Source organism: Tachyglossus aculeatus, unplaced genomic scaffold, assembly GCF_015852505.1.
Source record: "Tachyglossus aculeatus isolate mTacAcu1 unplaced genomic scaffold, mTacAcu1.pri scaffold_82_arrow_ctg1, whole genome shotgun sequence".
Lineage (NCBI taxonomy): Eukaryota > Metazoa > Chordata > Mammalia > Monotremata > Tachyglossidae > Tachyglossus > Tachyglossus aculeatus.
This window is the reverse complement of record NW_024045094.1, coordinates 3,076,872-3,093,462: the sequence shown is the minus strand read 5'-3', so window position 1 is coordinate 3,093,462 and position 16,591 is coordinate 3,076,872.

Sequence of the window (16,591 nt, the reverse complement as noted above, 5' to 3'; positions counted from 1 at the left end):
AGGCATTTTGTACAGGATTCTGAACACAGTAAGCACTCAATAAATCCAACTGATAGACTGAAAAAAAGCAGGAGGACATTGTGGAAGTAGTGCTGGATCACGTTGGGGCCACAGAAGGTCAACTGGAAAGTGCAGCTGGTGAGCAGGGTAACATTTGTAAATCTAGCCAAGTAGGAACCAGCCACCAGGCCTAAGCAGACTCTCCAGGAGATGACAGTCTCATAAAGCTGAGGGTTGCCGATGGCCATGTAACGGTCATATGCCATGATCACCAGGAGGAAAGATTCTGGGCTGGCAAAGCCAGCGAAAAGGTAAAGCTGCCTAGCACATCCAGCTACATAAATGGCTTCTCCCCATTCTAAGAAGTTCACCAGGGCTCTGTGGGCAGTAGAAGAAGAGTAACATATGTCCACGGAGGATGATCCTGTTAGGAGAAAGTACATGGTCAGGTGCAGGTGGGAGTCCATTTGGATTAACATGATCATCCCAAGATTCCCCAAGATGGTAGTCATGTAGATCAGTAAAAAATATCATGAAGAGAGGGATCTGCAATTCTGGGTGGTCTCTGAAACCCACAAGAATGAATTCAATCACCAAGGTGCCATTGTTCGTGTCCATTGGGGAATACGATTATCCAGTCCACATAGCCAATCACACTGCTCTGAGTATGTTAGATGTGACCCACAACACTGCTTTCCCATGGAGGCATGTTAAACTAGGAATTTCCACCAGGCCGATCTGGAGCCATTAATATAGTTCTGAAAGAAAGGAGTTGAGAAAAGAAAATCCTTCCTTGTAAACACACACATGTATATTGTGGTTCCCATGCATATACTCACACAGAGATAGAATATATAGTAAAGATTGGCAATTTAATGTGGAGGTAGACAGAACATTTATTCATCTGTGTTTTAAGTCTCCTTCATCAAATATCCCCAGCAAAGGTGATGTTGAGGCCCTTGGAAGAGTGGATTAAGTTTAGGCACGCACCAAGAACCATACTCAAATAAACCATACTGGGATCATGTCTCCTGAACAGAGGAATTCTGGATTCACCCTACTTACTAGAGAGGGAAGATCACAGAAGGAGAACAAATATTCTCCTCAAATGAAGGAAAGGGGCAGTTGGAAATCTTTGGAGAGATGACACAGGAATCTTATGCCGGGGTGGGATGGAAGGGAGTGAATATTCCCCAGAACGAAAAGAGAGTATACTGCATCTTTGATCTAGGGCCCAGATGACTAAAAGCGCTTGTGACTGGGGTTATAGACATGTGGCCATCTATTCAACTGCCACACTCCAATTCTTTCTTCCTCAGTTCTAAAAGACAATTATGAAGAAGTGTGGTTTACCAGGTATTTGAATAATAGCACTATTTATACACAGTGACTAATTATGCTGTTTAAATTCAACGCATTTAGGAGTTTTTTAGGGGTAAAGGCAATGTTAATTATATTATAACTTTTTATGTTAATGCCTGTCTCCCCCTCTAGACTGTAAACTCACTTTGGGCAGGGAATATATCAGCCATCTCTGTTTTATTTTACTCTATCAAGCTCTCAATACAGTAGTCTGTACATAGTAAACTCTCAGTGAATACCATTGATGGCGATGATGTCAAAATTGCTAAGGATTTTACCTCTAAAAGTAGGTCTACTACTGAAAATCTGTAGGGGCCCCCCATAGAGAATAACATAGATTAGCTTCTGCGATTATATAAAAAATTGAAGGAGGTGAAAGATCTTAAACAGATGGATATAGAGAGTTCTCTTACTTTTTCTCTTCCTCCAACCAGCTAGATACATTTGGCAGTGTTCACTCTGCCAAGAATCATTCTCAGATTCATTGTCATGTGTGTTGAAATGAAACACAAGGGAGATACTTGTGGAAAGTAGAAGTAGAAGTTGAGAAAGGAAGGACATGTCATGTCATGGAAATAATTACAGTATATATGAAAGAACGTAGTAGAGTTACTGAACACAGGAAGCGTTTGATAAATACCATTATTTGATTGATATGGCAGGCATGAGATTATTTTTTATTGTATTGCACGTTCCAAAGTGCTTAGTACAGTGTCCGCACACAATAAGAGCTCAATAAATTCCAAAAAATTTCAATAATGATATTTGGAATATTAATGATCTCAATAATAAAGCAGTGATAGTTTCTACTTTCCTAATGCCTTTCTCTAAATGATACTGTGGCGCAAAAGGAGATCATAGATTTGATCTTAAATGCACTTGATATTGTTTCTTAAAAAGAGTTAAGTATATATAGGAAGGTTAGCCCACAGGAAAAAAAATATCCTAATGGGTGAACCAAAATCAAATCAAGCTCTCAGAAAGTGCTTGGCACATAGTAAACACTTAACCAATACCATCATTATTATCATAAATCATCAAAAGAGCTTTTTCATAACCATTCATGCAGTATTCTGATATAAGGGAAGCACCCAGGTTTGGATAAGATTAAAGAAAAACTCCCCCATTAGTACATTAGATTTAACTCCTGAACACTTTGTTTTGGAAGGCACTACTTTGTGCCCCAGTTTTCTCATCTGCAAAATGAGCATAAAATATCCATTTTTCTCTTTCTCTTAGACTGTGAACCCCATGTGGGATGGGGACAGAGTTTGACCTGATTATTCTGTATCAAGCCAAGGGCTTTAGTACCGAGCACGACACACAGTAAGCACTTATTGAATACCTTAATCAGCATGATTATTAAGCTGAAAATATTCTGAAAAGTCATCATTCAAGCAATTATCAATTTCTGTTTAGGTCTTAGGTGACGGGTCCTGCCTTTATCGCATCCTATTTGGCATTTACGCTCTTAACCCTCTCCACTACTCTCCCATCCTTCCAAGCAGTATCTTCAGATGAGATCTCCTCCCTTCTCTCAGGTGCTACTCCATCCACCTATGCTTCAGACCCTATTCCCGATCATCTTATGAAAACTCTCTCCCCTTTTCTCCTCCCCTCCTTACCTTCCATCTTCAACCACTCACTCTCCACTGGTTCGTTTCCCTCTGCCTTCAAACATGCCCACGTCTCCCCCATCTTAAATAAACCATCTCTTGACCCCACCTCCCCTTCTAGCTATCACCCTATCTCTCTTCTATCCTTCCTTTTCAAACTCCTAGAATGACTCATCTACACTTGCTGCTTCGAATTCCTCAACGCCCACTCTCTCCTTGACTCCCTCCAATCTGGCTTCCATCCCCTACACTCCACCGAAACTGTCCTCTCAAAGGTCACCGATGACCTCCTTCTTGACAAATCCATCGGAATCTACTCTATCCTACTACTCCTCGACCTCTCATTCATTCATTCATTCAATCGGATTTATTGAGCGCTTACTGTGTGCAGAGAACTGTACTAAGCGCTTGGGAAGTACAAGTAGGCAACATATAGAGACAGTCCCTACCCAACAACGGGCTCACAGTCTAGAAGCTCAGCTCAGCTGCCCATCACAGTCTCAGCTGCTTTCGACAGTGTGGATCACCCCTTCTCCTCAACACGCTATCCAACCTTGGCTTCAAAGACTCCGTCCTCTCCTGGTTCTCCTCTTATCTCTCCGGCCATTCATTCTCAATCTCCCTTGTGAGCTCCTCCTCCCCCTCCCATCCCCTTACTCTAAGGGTTTCTCAAGGGTCAGTTCTTGATCCCCTTCTGTTCTCTATCTACACTCACTCCCTTGGTGAACTCATTTGCTCCCATGGCTTCAACTATCATCTCCACACTGATGACACCCAAATCTACATCTCTGCCCCTGCTCTCTCTCCCTCCCTCCCGGCTTGTATCTCCTCCTGCCTTCAGGATATCTCCATTTGGATGTCTGCCCACCATCTAAAACTCAATTTGTCCAAGACTGAACTCCTTACCTTCCCTCCCAAACCCTGTCCTCTCCCTGACCTTCCCGTCACTGTAGATGGCACTACCATCCTTCCCGTCTCACAAACCCACAACCTTGGTCTCATCCTCGACTCTGCTCTCCATTCATCCCTCACATCCAATCCATCACCAAAACCTGCCGGTCTCACCTCCACAACATCGCCAAGATCCACCCTTTCCTCTCCATCCAAACTGCTAATTTGCTGGTTCAACCTCTCATCCTATCCCGACTGGATTACTGAATCAGCCTCCTCTCTGATCTCCGATCATCCTGTCTCTCCCCACTTCAGTCTATACTTCACTCTACGGCCAGGATTCTCTTTGTACAGAAACTCTCTGTACAGAAACGCTATTGGCATGTCACTCCCCTCCTCAAAAAACTCCAGTGGTTGCCTGTCAACCTACGAATCAAGCAAATACTACTCATTCTCGGCTCAAGGCTTTCCATCACCTCGCCCCTTCCTACCTCAACTCCCTTACCTCCTTCTACAGCCCAGGCTGCACCCTCTACTCTTCTGCCGCTAACCTCCTCACTGTACCTCGTTCTTTCCTGTCCTGCCGTCGGCCTCCCACCCACGTCCTTCCCCTGGCCTGGAATGCCCTCCCTCCACACATCCACCAAGCTAGCTCTCTTCCTTCCTTCAAAGCCCTACTGAGAGCTCACCTCCTCCTGGAGGCCTTCCCAGACTGAGCCCCCTTTTTCCTCTCCTCCTCCCCACCCCCCCCCCACATCCTTCCCCTCTCTAAGCACTTGTATATATTTGTGTAGATTTATTACTCTACTTATTTTGCTTGTACATATTATTTTGTTAATCATGTGAACATAGCTTAGTAAGTGCATAAATGCATTAATGCATAAGTGCTTAGTATAGTGCTCTGCACACAGTAAGGGCTCAATAAATACGATTGAATGAATGAATGAATATAGCTATAATTCTATTTGTTCTGACGATTTTGACACATGTCTACGTGTTTTGTGGTGTTGTCTGTCTCCTCCTTCTAGACTGTGAGCCAGTTGTTGGGTGGGGGCTGTCCCTATATGTTGCCGACTTGTACTTCCCAACTGCTTAGTACAGTGCTCTGCACACAGTAAGTACTCAGTAAATTCGATTGAATGAATGAATGAATGATTGATTGAATGAGTGTTCATGGGTCCTTGGACTCCAGGATAAAAGGGTCCAGAGAGAAGTGGCATGGCTGAATGGATAGAGCACAGGAACTAATCCTGGCTCTGACACTTGTCCATTGCGTGATTCTGGACAAGCCACTTCACTTCTCTGGGCCTCAGTGAACTTATCTGTAAAATGGGGTAAAGACTGTGAGCCCCATGTGGGACAGGGAATGACTTAGTGCTTAGAACAGTTACTATCCCACAGACACAGCACTCAATGACCACTGAGCCCACAAAGCTGTTTCAGGGAAAACTGGTGCAGTAGCTAACCATAGAAATGAAATCATAGGACAAAAACTCTGCCACATCCATTTGATGGCTCTTATAGTTAATAGCAATAACGATAATGATAAACTGTGGTATTAAATGCTTCTTTTTTGTCAAGCACTGTACTAAGTGCGGGGGAAGATACAAGACCTTAAGTTACTGCAAGGAGAGAGGGTGTTCCTTTTGGTTGTCCACCTCAGGTTTGAAGCCACGGAAAAGTGATTTTGAGGACAATGCTAGCAATATTACTGAATGTCAAGCAGTCAATAGCTATGGGTGTGTTCTGCTTTTAATGAGGTGCCATGAGTGGGAAGGATTCTATGTCTTAGATAATACTTGCTCCACTGGAATCCCTTACTCCATACTGAAGAATTATCTTGGAAAATTATGGAAAATGGATACGGAGTCCCCAGAAGAGATCTATCCGTATGGACGCTTATGATATCTGGATTTGAGGAAGGCAACACACTTTGGCCGGCATCCCAGTTTGCCATTTCTGCCTTTTCCAGGCTGAACACTTCAAATTTAGGCATAGACTTTAACTGGTGATGTCAGTCTTTCCCCCAGGCAAGGGGAACAGAAAAGTAAGGGAAAGTGTATCTCTCCAGGATAAAAATAGAGACATCAGGCAGGAGAGAGAACCTGTGGGAAAGGAATGGATCATAGCTCTATTGGTCTGCATAGTAACTCTTGCACTCTCACCTCTGCCAGGGACCCAGATTGCCAAGAACATGCAGGCGGTCAGTGTTATTGCAAACGCTAACAAAATGGAACATATGAGGAAATGTTAAAAATTGAAACTAGGAGGTAAAGTTGAGGATGAATTAACAAAGGTCTTGAAAAGCAGCGTGACCTAATGGAGAAAGCATGGGCCTGGGAATTAAGAAGACCTGGGTTCGAATCCCGGTTTTGCCACTTGCCTGTTGTGTGACATTTGGAAAAGTCAGGTAACTTCTTTATGCCTCAGTTTCTTCATCTGTAAAATGGGGATTCAACACCTGATTAGACTGTGAGCTCCATGCGGGACAGGGATTGTGTCTAATTTGATAACCTTCTGTCTATCTCAGTATTTGATGCATTGTAAGTAATTAACAAACACTGTTAAAACAAGTCTTCAAATTTTCAAAAGTTTAGTAAAAGAAAGGCTAGGAATAAATGTTATTCAACACCGTGGGGAATGCACTTAGATATAAAGGGATTTACCTTGAAGGAGATATATTGCTGACTTTACAATGGGTAGGAGAGAATTCTTGACATGGAAATAGATTAGTGGATAGATATGAATAATGGGAAAAATATTAATTTAATCTCCTATGCCTAGATGGATAGTTCTTATTTCAATTTCTGCAAGAGTGAATACTTAGCTTATTTATTAAGTCACTGTAAGCTCCCCTCTAGACTCTAAACTCCTTGTGGGAAGGGAACACAGCTACCAACTCTCTTATATTGTACTCTTCCAAGTGGTTAGTACAGTGTTCTACATACAGTCAGTGCTCAATACCACTGATGGATATTATGAACGAAGTGTTGGGGTCACAGTCATTGTCCTCTTCAGAGGTAACAAACTAAGAGGGAGGGAAGTATATATTTTATTCCCATTTTAGAGTTAAGGAAACTAAGGCCATATAGATTAAGTGCTGTCTTTCTTAAGGTTACAAAGCAGGTCAGTGCAGGGCTGGGACTAGAACTTGACTTTTAGTCCCAAAATCTTTCCACTGAAGAAATGATATCTTGTTCTGAGAAAATGAAATGAAAAAAAAATTAAAAAAGCAATGGGTTTTCTGGAGCTGGAATTGAACTAAAATTCACAATTAATTTTGTTGATATTTTTTACCTGTTCTTTTCCTTCTTCAGCAAAAATGGCTCCAAACCATCTTAAACTAAAACCTGAATTCACCTTATTGCAAGATCCAGGAATGAACAGCAATATAGATTAGCCACCACCTCTCATATCATCAGTGTTAAATTGCATTCAATTTTAATATACCACATATGGAAAAGGACATATTTGATGTCCTACTGAGAGATGTAACACTGTCTTGTAACTCCAAGGAAGACAGTTTCCCAATGCCCTAAAACCACGGCAGCCTTGATAAAGTGCTATTTATATCCCAATAATCCCTTTGTGATCTAGAGATGTTTCTTTTCTGCCCCAAAGGTGAGTGTCACACTTAAAAGGGAGTTTAAAACATTATTTTCAATAGTGCTGATTTTAGACTTTAAAGCCATAACAATGCACTGATTTTATTATTACTGCGGCGCTTGTTAGTGTGTATTATGTGCCATGCACTGTACTAAGCATTTGGTGTAAATACGAGATGATCCGGTTGGACACAGCCCCTCACAGTCTTTCCAGATTTTAATGAAGTGATACAAAGGGACAATAATCTGAAAATTCTGAAGACTTTCTCAGGTTATAAGGGGCTATTTGGATTTCAGAGTAGAGACCTAATTTCCAAAACTGAATTCTCACATACGATGGCAAAAATACTAGAGATAGTGGATCTTGTACAGCTCAAAGACAGTTAATTTCACCAAATGAGTAATGCTTTAGAAAAATCTACTGCTTTAGTATTTTCAGCACATCTGAGATGAAGTACAGATGTTATGAACTTCTTCCATAGCAATTAATCAATTAATCAATCATATTTATTGAGCACTTACTGTATTCAGAGCACTATACTATCAGTTTCTTTGACTTTTATTGTTCATATCACTAAATACAAGATACTTTCTGGAGCTCCAGTGGTCTTTAGTACTACAAATATAACAAATAGTTCCAATTTTTGACAATTAGGGCCCTAGTTTATACCGTTGTACTTTTTCTTTTATATTTAGTTTCTTATCTTTCCTTTTAGCTTACTTCCCTATCTCCCCTTATGTCTCTGTGACTTTTGTTGAAGTAAATGTTTGGTAGATTGCAGTAACTCAGTAAGCCCTAGTACTACAACAACTACTATAAAAGGTTCTTGGATTTCTGGCTTCAGTAAATGCCTATTTCTCTCAGCATGTGGTAGTATTATAATATTAAGTGAGTGAGACCGGTTGCGGAGACTGACATTACAGTATCCCTGTCTTTATACTCTGGTCTAGTAAGTAATAATAATGATTACCATATAATATGATTGTGGCATTTGTTAAGCACTTATGATATGGCAAACACTGTTCTAAGCTCCGGGAACTATACAAGGTAAGGAGATCATACACAGTTTTTGTCCTACTAGCTGCCACATTAGACTTCATTACATAGAAGGGGGCTCTATGGCATTTATCCTTTTTGTCAAACTCTTTGTTGTCAAACTGTGTAATGAATCATTTGGTTTAACAAACTTGACTCAGGTAGACCCTGAAATAAATCAGAGGGCTCAGCAATGAAACACTAGTGGAAGGTAGTGAGAAAACTATTGTTGCCTACCTAATAATGGGAGCCTCTTTGCCATCTCATCTCTCCCGCCCAAGAAGCACAATGGGCAGAATTATCATTAGAGCCGATATATTTGACCTAATTAACGTTCTGCAAATACACCAACATATTCCATCTTTTGTAAAGGAATATTTTGTGAGTGAATTTCAGATGTCAAATGCGCATACTCCAGGAAACCACAAGACTCACTGTTTCATGGCAGTCTAGCAATAATAATGATAATAATAATTGTGGTATTTGCTAAGTGCTTACTATGTGCCAAGCACTGTTCTAAGCATTGGGATAGATACAAGGTAATCAGGTTGTCCCACATGGGGCTCACAGTCTTAATCCCCATTTTTACAGATAACTGAGACATAGAGAAGTTAGGTGGCTTGCCCAAAGTCACACAGCAGACAGGTGGCAGAGCTGGAATCTGAATGCATGTCCTCTGACTCCCAAGCCCGTGCTCTTTCCACTGAGCCATGCTGAGGCAACACATTGTCCACACCTCACTCCTTCACAGGGCGTTCAGGGCAGAATTATGGCTCCCTGTAGCAGAGAAAGAATCGTAGCTTTCTGGTCCAACTTTCAACTCCAGTTTCCGTCTGCTGTCACCCTCTGCCTGCATATCAGCCCTACCGGGATATTGTCTAGCAAAGGGAGTCAGAAAATAGGGGAGAGATAGGCAATCTTGATGATACTAGTCTTGTCGCTTTTAGTTTTGCTCAGGTAGAAGATTGAGCAGAGAAAAAATGAATGAGGAAGGTACTTTTCTGCGAAGAAAGACTCCTAGCCATCAGGAGACCTTTGTTGAGTTGCAGTGAGTGAGTAGGTAACTGAATGCATGCGATGCCACCATTAGGGATGCCATTTTACAAAGGGTGGCCATTTCCTCTCCGCACGTGGGAAGGAATTGGCTACACCCTCTTAGGGGCTGCATTACTAAAGCAGGGCAAAAAGTGCTTCACAGTGACATGATGTGAAACATTTTGAAACACTGCAATTGAGCATATCTCAGGAACATATATGACAGCAGTAAAAAATGATGTGTGATCTACTAGTAATTTTAATTGCTCAATCATCAAATGTCAAAATTGGAATTCTTCAAAGTTGTGAAGTGAAAATCCTTGCACTGAGCAGGGTTGTCCTGCGACGCCCACGCCATTTGCTGTATCTTGGCAACAGTGCACTCTGTGAGCTGCCTCTCTTTGTTATCATCTGAGGTCAACCATGATTTGAAAGAGCATGTGTGGAATCTCTAGTGAATGACATTCTCTAGTTACTATTTCAGTGAAATTTGACAAAGCTTTGAAGGTCTCTGCTTTTCTTGAATGGCGTCTTAAATTCTCTGTCTTTCTATCTGCTAGCCTGGCAACTGAGTTTGGATATGATTTCAGGAGATAGCATTACTGGTCTTTATATACTCTACAAAGAATTAACATCTCAGGAAAGCACTCTCTGAATTTCCCCAAATTATGCTAGTCAGTTTTACTAGAGAGGAAATGCAAAGCAGTTATTTCTAAATAATACATTTAGTTTGTTGTCTGCTAATACATTTTTGAGTTATTAGTAATTCTAAACTCCATTTTTCCTAGATATTTTATCTTAAAAATGGGTGATGAATGTATTTAACTGTTTATCAATGATGTTTATTCAGCACCTACAGTGTGTAGAACACTGTACTAAGCATGTGATAGAGAATGTTAGAGATAAGAGATGCAATCCCCTCCCTCAAGTAGGTCACAGTATGGAGGGGAAGGTGAATGCAAAATTATTTAAAGTGAGGAAGAGAAAAAGAATGAAAAGGTGGATAATGGAGTACATAAGTCCTTAAATGATGAAAATTGATATATTCATTCAATCATATTTATTGAGCGCTTACTGTGTACAGAGCACTGTACTGAACGCTTGGGAAGTACAAATCAGCAACATTCAGAAACAATCTCTACCCAACAATGGGCTCACAATCTAGAAGGGGGAGACAAACAACAAAACAAAACAAGTAGACAGGTGTCAATACCATCAGAATAAACGCAATTATAGCTATATACACATCATTAGTAAAATAAATAGAATAGTATGTACAAATACACACAAGTGCTGTGCTGGGGGAAAGGGGTAGGGTAGGCGGGCGACCAGGAGGGGAGGAGGAGAGGAACATAAAGGAGCCTGAGAATTTTAGGCTCTTCGTGACTCAAACCAACAGTCCTGATGTCACAGCTGTGTTTGTGATGGTGACCATCTCGACATTCTAAAAGTTGAGTAGGCCCCACCCTGCATCTCTCTGAGTCCTTACCAGGCTGGAGCAGGGGTTGATGGGGTTTATGGGAGTACATGGTTGGGCCAAAAAGGGTTCATCAGGCTACTTTCTGCTGAATGGACATGTCACACAGCAGACATGTTGCAGATCCAGGATTAGAACTCCTGATCTTCTGACACCCCGGCCCATGCTCTATTCACTGTGTCGCAGTGCTTCCTGGTTACCACCTTTGTATTTTTCAATTCTGGTTGCCATTCCTTATGTGTCTATTGTCTATCCCCAAAATCAGCACTTTCCTCTCCTTCTAAAGTCCTACCACGTTAATACAATCACTCATCCAAACCCTCTTAGATTTCTGCATCAGCCTCATTCCTGACCTCCCAACGTCCCCTCAGTGCAGTCCATACTTCAAGCTCCTGCTCAGATTATTTTTTTCTACAGAAACGTTCAGGACCCTCAGTCACCCCCTTCCCCAAAAATCTCCAACGGTTGCCTATCCAGCTCCGTATCAAACAAGAGCTATGCACACAGAAAGTGCTCAATAAATACCATTGATTGGTACTGAAGAGAACGAGAGCTTCATTCATTTAATCGTATTTATTGAGCACTTACTGTGTGCTTAGTCAGTTAGATACTTTAAGAAAATGAAGACCTCATACATATCATTATCCCATTCATGTAGGTTACTAAAGACTTCCCTGAAATACAGATACTCAAATGATAAGGGATTGTGTCTACCCATTCTGTTACGTTGTACTCTCCCAAGTGTTTAGTACAGTGCTCTGCACACAGACAAGTGTTTAGTAAATAAAGTTGACTGATCGATCTAGCTCTGCATTAAACAGAAACTCCTTAGTATTGGTTCTAAACTTAATCAGCTCTCCCTTTAACTAACCTCACTAATCACCCACAGTCTTCAGTTCCAACTATGACTTAGTAACTCTATCTCAATTATTTCCTGTCTCATTGCCGACTCCTTGCCCATATCTTCCCTCTGACCTGGAACTCCCTCCCTTTTCATACCGGACAGACCACATCTTACCCCATCTTCAAAGCCCTACTAAAATTTTCTCTTTCAAGAGGGCTTCCCTATTAAACTCATTTTCCCAAACTATATGACATCCCTTTTGTTTTGCCTAGGCACTTAGGTTTGATAATAATAATAATGGTGTTTATTAAGCGCTTACTATGTGCAAAGCAATGTTCTAAGCGCTGGGGAGGTTGCAAGGTGATCAGGGTGTCCCACAGGGGGCTCACAGTCTTAATCCCCATTTTACAGATGAGGTAACCGAGGCACAGAGTAGTCACCTCGCCCCCTCCTACCTCACCTCCCTTCTCTCCTTCTACTGCCCAGCCCGCACCCTCCGCTCCTCCAGCAGTAATCTCCTCACTGTACCTCGCTCTCGCCTGTCCCACCATCGACCCCTGGCCCACGTCATCCCCCGGGCCTGGAATGCCCTCCCTCTGCCCATCCACCAAGCTAGCTCTCTTCCTCCCTTCAAGGCCCTGCTGAGAGCTCACCTCCTCCAGGAGGCCTTCCCAGACTGAGCCCCTTCTTTCCTCTCCCCCTCGTCCCCCTCTCCATCCCCCCGTCTTACCTCCTTCCCTTCCCCACAGCACCTGTATATATGTATATACGGTTGCACATATTTATTACTCTATTTATTTATTTATTTATTTATTTATTTATTTATTTTACTTGTACATTTCTATCCTACTTATTTTATTTTGTTGGTATGTTTGGTTCTGTTCTCTGTCTCCCCCTTTTAGACTGTGAGCCCACTGTTGGGTAGGGACTGTCTCTATGTGATGCCAATTTGTACTTCCCAAGCGCTTAGTACAGTGCTCTGCACATAGTAAGCGCTCAATAAATACGATTGATTGATTGATTGATTGATTGATTAAGTGGCTTGCCCAAAGACACACAGCTGACAATTGGAGGATCAGGATTTGAACCCATGACCTTCGACTCCAAAGCCCATGCTCTTTTCCACTGAGCCACGCTGCTTCTCTAATGATGTACAGGTTTGTATGCATCATGCACTTTGATACTCCCCCTACCCCTACAGCACTCATGTACACATCCTTATAAGCAGTTCTCCAATCTTTAAGTATTTTAATGTTGATTTTCCCCTCTAGCCTGTAAGCCCCCTAAGGCCAGGCATTGTGTCTACCAATTGTATTTCAATGAACTCTTTCAATTGATTACAACATTGCTTTGAACACAGTAAATTCAGCCACAGGGCTAACTGCATGTTCTCTAGCTTTTTATAAAAAATGTAGATTTGACCAAGCAAATATAGGGTATAGCGATTCATGATAAGGAGCATGACCTATTGGAAAAAGAACAGGACTGGGAGTCAATGTTCTAATCCTGCCTCCAGTACTTTTCTGGTTTGTGACCTAGGAAAAGTCAGGTAATGCCTCTGAGCCTCAGTTTCCTCATTTATAAAATGGGAATTAAATGAGTATTCTCTCTCCCTCTTAGACTGTTAGCTCCATGTGTGACTAGGGCAGGGTCTGCTCTGAATATCTTGCATCTACCTCAGGGTTTAGCATTGTGCTGTGCACAGTTAGCCCTTATCAAATATTACAATTATTATTACCATTGTATATACAGTGACAACACTGATTTTCCCCATTAAATCTGTTGTAAAGTTATGAGGATTGTCTTTCTCTTTTGGTAAGCGCTTACTATGTGCCACACACTGTACGAATTGCTGGGGTCGATACATGCTAATCAGGTTGGACATAGTCCCTTTCCCACAATGGGCTCACATTGCTAATTTCCACTTTAAGGTTGAGATAACTGAGGCACAGAGAAGTTAAGTGACTTCTCCAAGGTCATGCAGCTGGTATATGGCAGAGCCAGAACAGAACCCAGTTCCTTCTGATTTCCCAGGCCCATGCTCTAACCACTAGACCACACTACTTCTGTGCTTCTCTTGAAAATGATCTATTAGGGATTATGGGGGAAGGCTAGTCCATTCAGCAGAAAGTAGCCTGATGAACCCATTTTGGCCCAACCATGTACTCCTATCAACCCCATCAACCCCTGCTCCAGCCTGGTAAGGACTCAGGGAGATGCAGGGTGGGGCCTACTCAACTTTTAGAATGTCGAGATGGTTGCCATCACAAACACAGCTGTGACATCAGGACTGTTGGTTTGAGTCACGAAGAGCCTGAAATCCTCAGGCTCCTTTATGTTCTTGATAATAATAATTACAGTACTTGTTAAGCATCTACTATGTGCCAAGTGCTGAGGTAGATTCAAGGTAGTCAGGTTGTACACAGTATCTGTCCCACATAGGACTCGCACTCAATCCTCATTTTACAGATGAGGTAACTGAGGCCCAGAGAAGTGAAGTGACTTACCCAAGGTCACACATCAGACACGTGGCAGAGCCAAGATTAGAACTCCTGATCTTCTGACTTCCAGGCCCATGCTCTATTCACTATGTCACACTGCTTCTTGGTTACCACCTTTGTATTTTTCAGTCATGATTGCCATTCCTTATGTGTCTATTGTCTATCGCCAAAATCACCCCTTTCCTCTCCTTCTAATGTCCTACCACGTTAATACAATCACTCATCCAAACCCTCTTAGATTTCTGCATCAGCCTCATTTCTGACCTCCCAATGTCCCCTCACTGCAGTCCCTACTTTAAGCTCCTGACCAGATTATTTTCTTCTACAGAAACGCTCAAGACCCTCAGTCACCCCCTTCCTCAAAATCTCCAAAGGTTGCCTATCCACCTCCGTATCAAACAAGAGCTATGCACACAGAAAGTGCTCAATAAATACCATTGATTGATACTGAAGAGAACAAGAGCTTCATTCATTCAATCGTATTTATTGAGCACTTACTGTGTGCAAAGCACTGTACTAAGCATTTATCACTGAATAGGCTCCAGGATTACGTATTTGGAAAGATCACCAAAGCAGAGATCCACCTGTTCTAATATTTGTAACAGTTCAAAAGAAGACCCGAATGTAATTTGTCTAGGGAGGCTTCATTTTTAGCTGTGCTGGTAGGAGGCCAGGCAAAAGCTTCATTGGTCTTCATTAACATATACTCAGTAATTACCAAAGTCCCCAAGTCACATTTCATTTTTTCATTCCATTATATACACTGGCCTAGAAAATGGAGCCGACTCAAGTGGAACTATCCCTGACTCTGATTCCTCCTAGAAAGAGGAGCAGAGCCCGGCCCGGCTTCTGGCCTCTCTTCCAAGGGGAATCCCTGCTAATCTGCAACCTGATAAAATACAGTTTGGGAGCACTAATGGAGGTTAAGGGAGATTTCTGATTTTTCCAAAGAGTAAAGGGAGTATTTGGAAAAGGGAATCACCTAAGAGTTTACATAAATGTGTGTGTGTGTGGTGTGTGTGTGGGGGGTGGGGGGTGGGGATAGTGATTCTAAAACATGGATGAATCCAGTATTTTTCAGCATATTTAGTTCCTCAATTATTCCCACCTATTAAAATGGAAATATTTTTCTTTGATAGAAGGTTGATTCCTTCTTTCCTCCTCCAGTTGCAAAACCCTTAAATTTGCACTAGCCTATCAATTATCCTATCTCTAGCCATTCCTTGGGTTGGTGGGGGGGGAATGATCAAACATCTTCAATATAATACTAACAGGGGTCAGTCACATGGGTTCTCACCTTCTTATGCCCTGAGTCCCAGTAATCACTGAAGTAGCATATAGTAGGCAGGGAGCCACTGTACTAATCCATTCCCACAGACCTGATGATGTCCTCGGGGGGCAAAAGCAAGTTCATTTCCAATTCCAATTCCCTTTCAAAAAGTACATGCTTCATTGTAATCATATCTGTCCCGAGGTGACCCTCGGGTACCGGCCATCTCAAGGTCAAAAGCTATCTCGTGACCACCTGAGCCAGCAGGTGGAACTCGGAAGTGAGGGTGGGATACCGCCCCCAAGACCAAATCTGCTAGATTGACAGCCCAAGCTGGGAATACAGAAGGTGTCCCTCACCCCCATGCCAATCAAATTAGGGATGGAGGAGGCGGGGAGGGCAGCGATTGGATAGACTGAGGCCGGAAGCTGGAATGGCCTAGGGGCACAGGCAATAAATACCTGTCACCTCTGACCTTCCGGGTCAGAACACCAGGACACGCAGCAGCAGGAGTAGCCGCTGCAGCAGCAGCAGCAGCCCACGTGTCTCTCCCTGCTCAGAAGGCCAGATGCCCGTTCTACAACCAGAACCAACACACTGAGGCAAGGGCCGCGGGATGGGTGAGTGTCTCGTGGGTGGGACCCAGGTATCCCGCTGCTGATGGGAATTATGAGTGGATTCCTCCCATGTAGGGAGAGCACATTGTGAGAGCTAGCCGCCCACCACGTGCGCGGGTAATGTAATGAATTCTTCCCATGTGGGAAAGTAAGTGGATTCTTCCCGAGTGGGAAGTGCACATGGGTTTGAGTTAACCAGCTCACCCACGTGCGATTAACGGATGATTGTGTTCCTCCCGTGTAGGGAAGCTCTAATATTGCTAATTGATTATATTCCTCCCGAAAGGGAAGCTCAATCCATTGCGTCTAAACAATTACATAAACTCAATTCACCTCG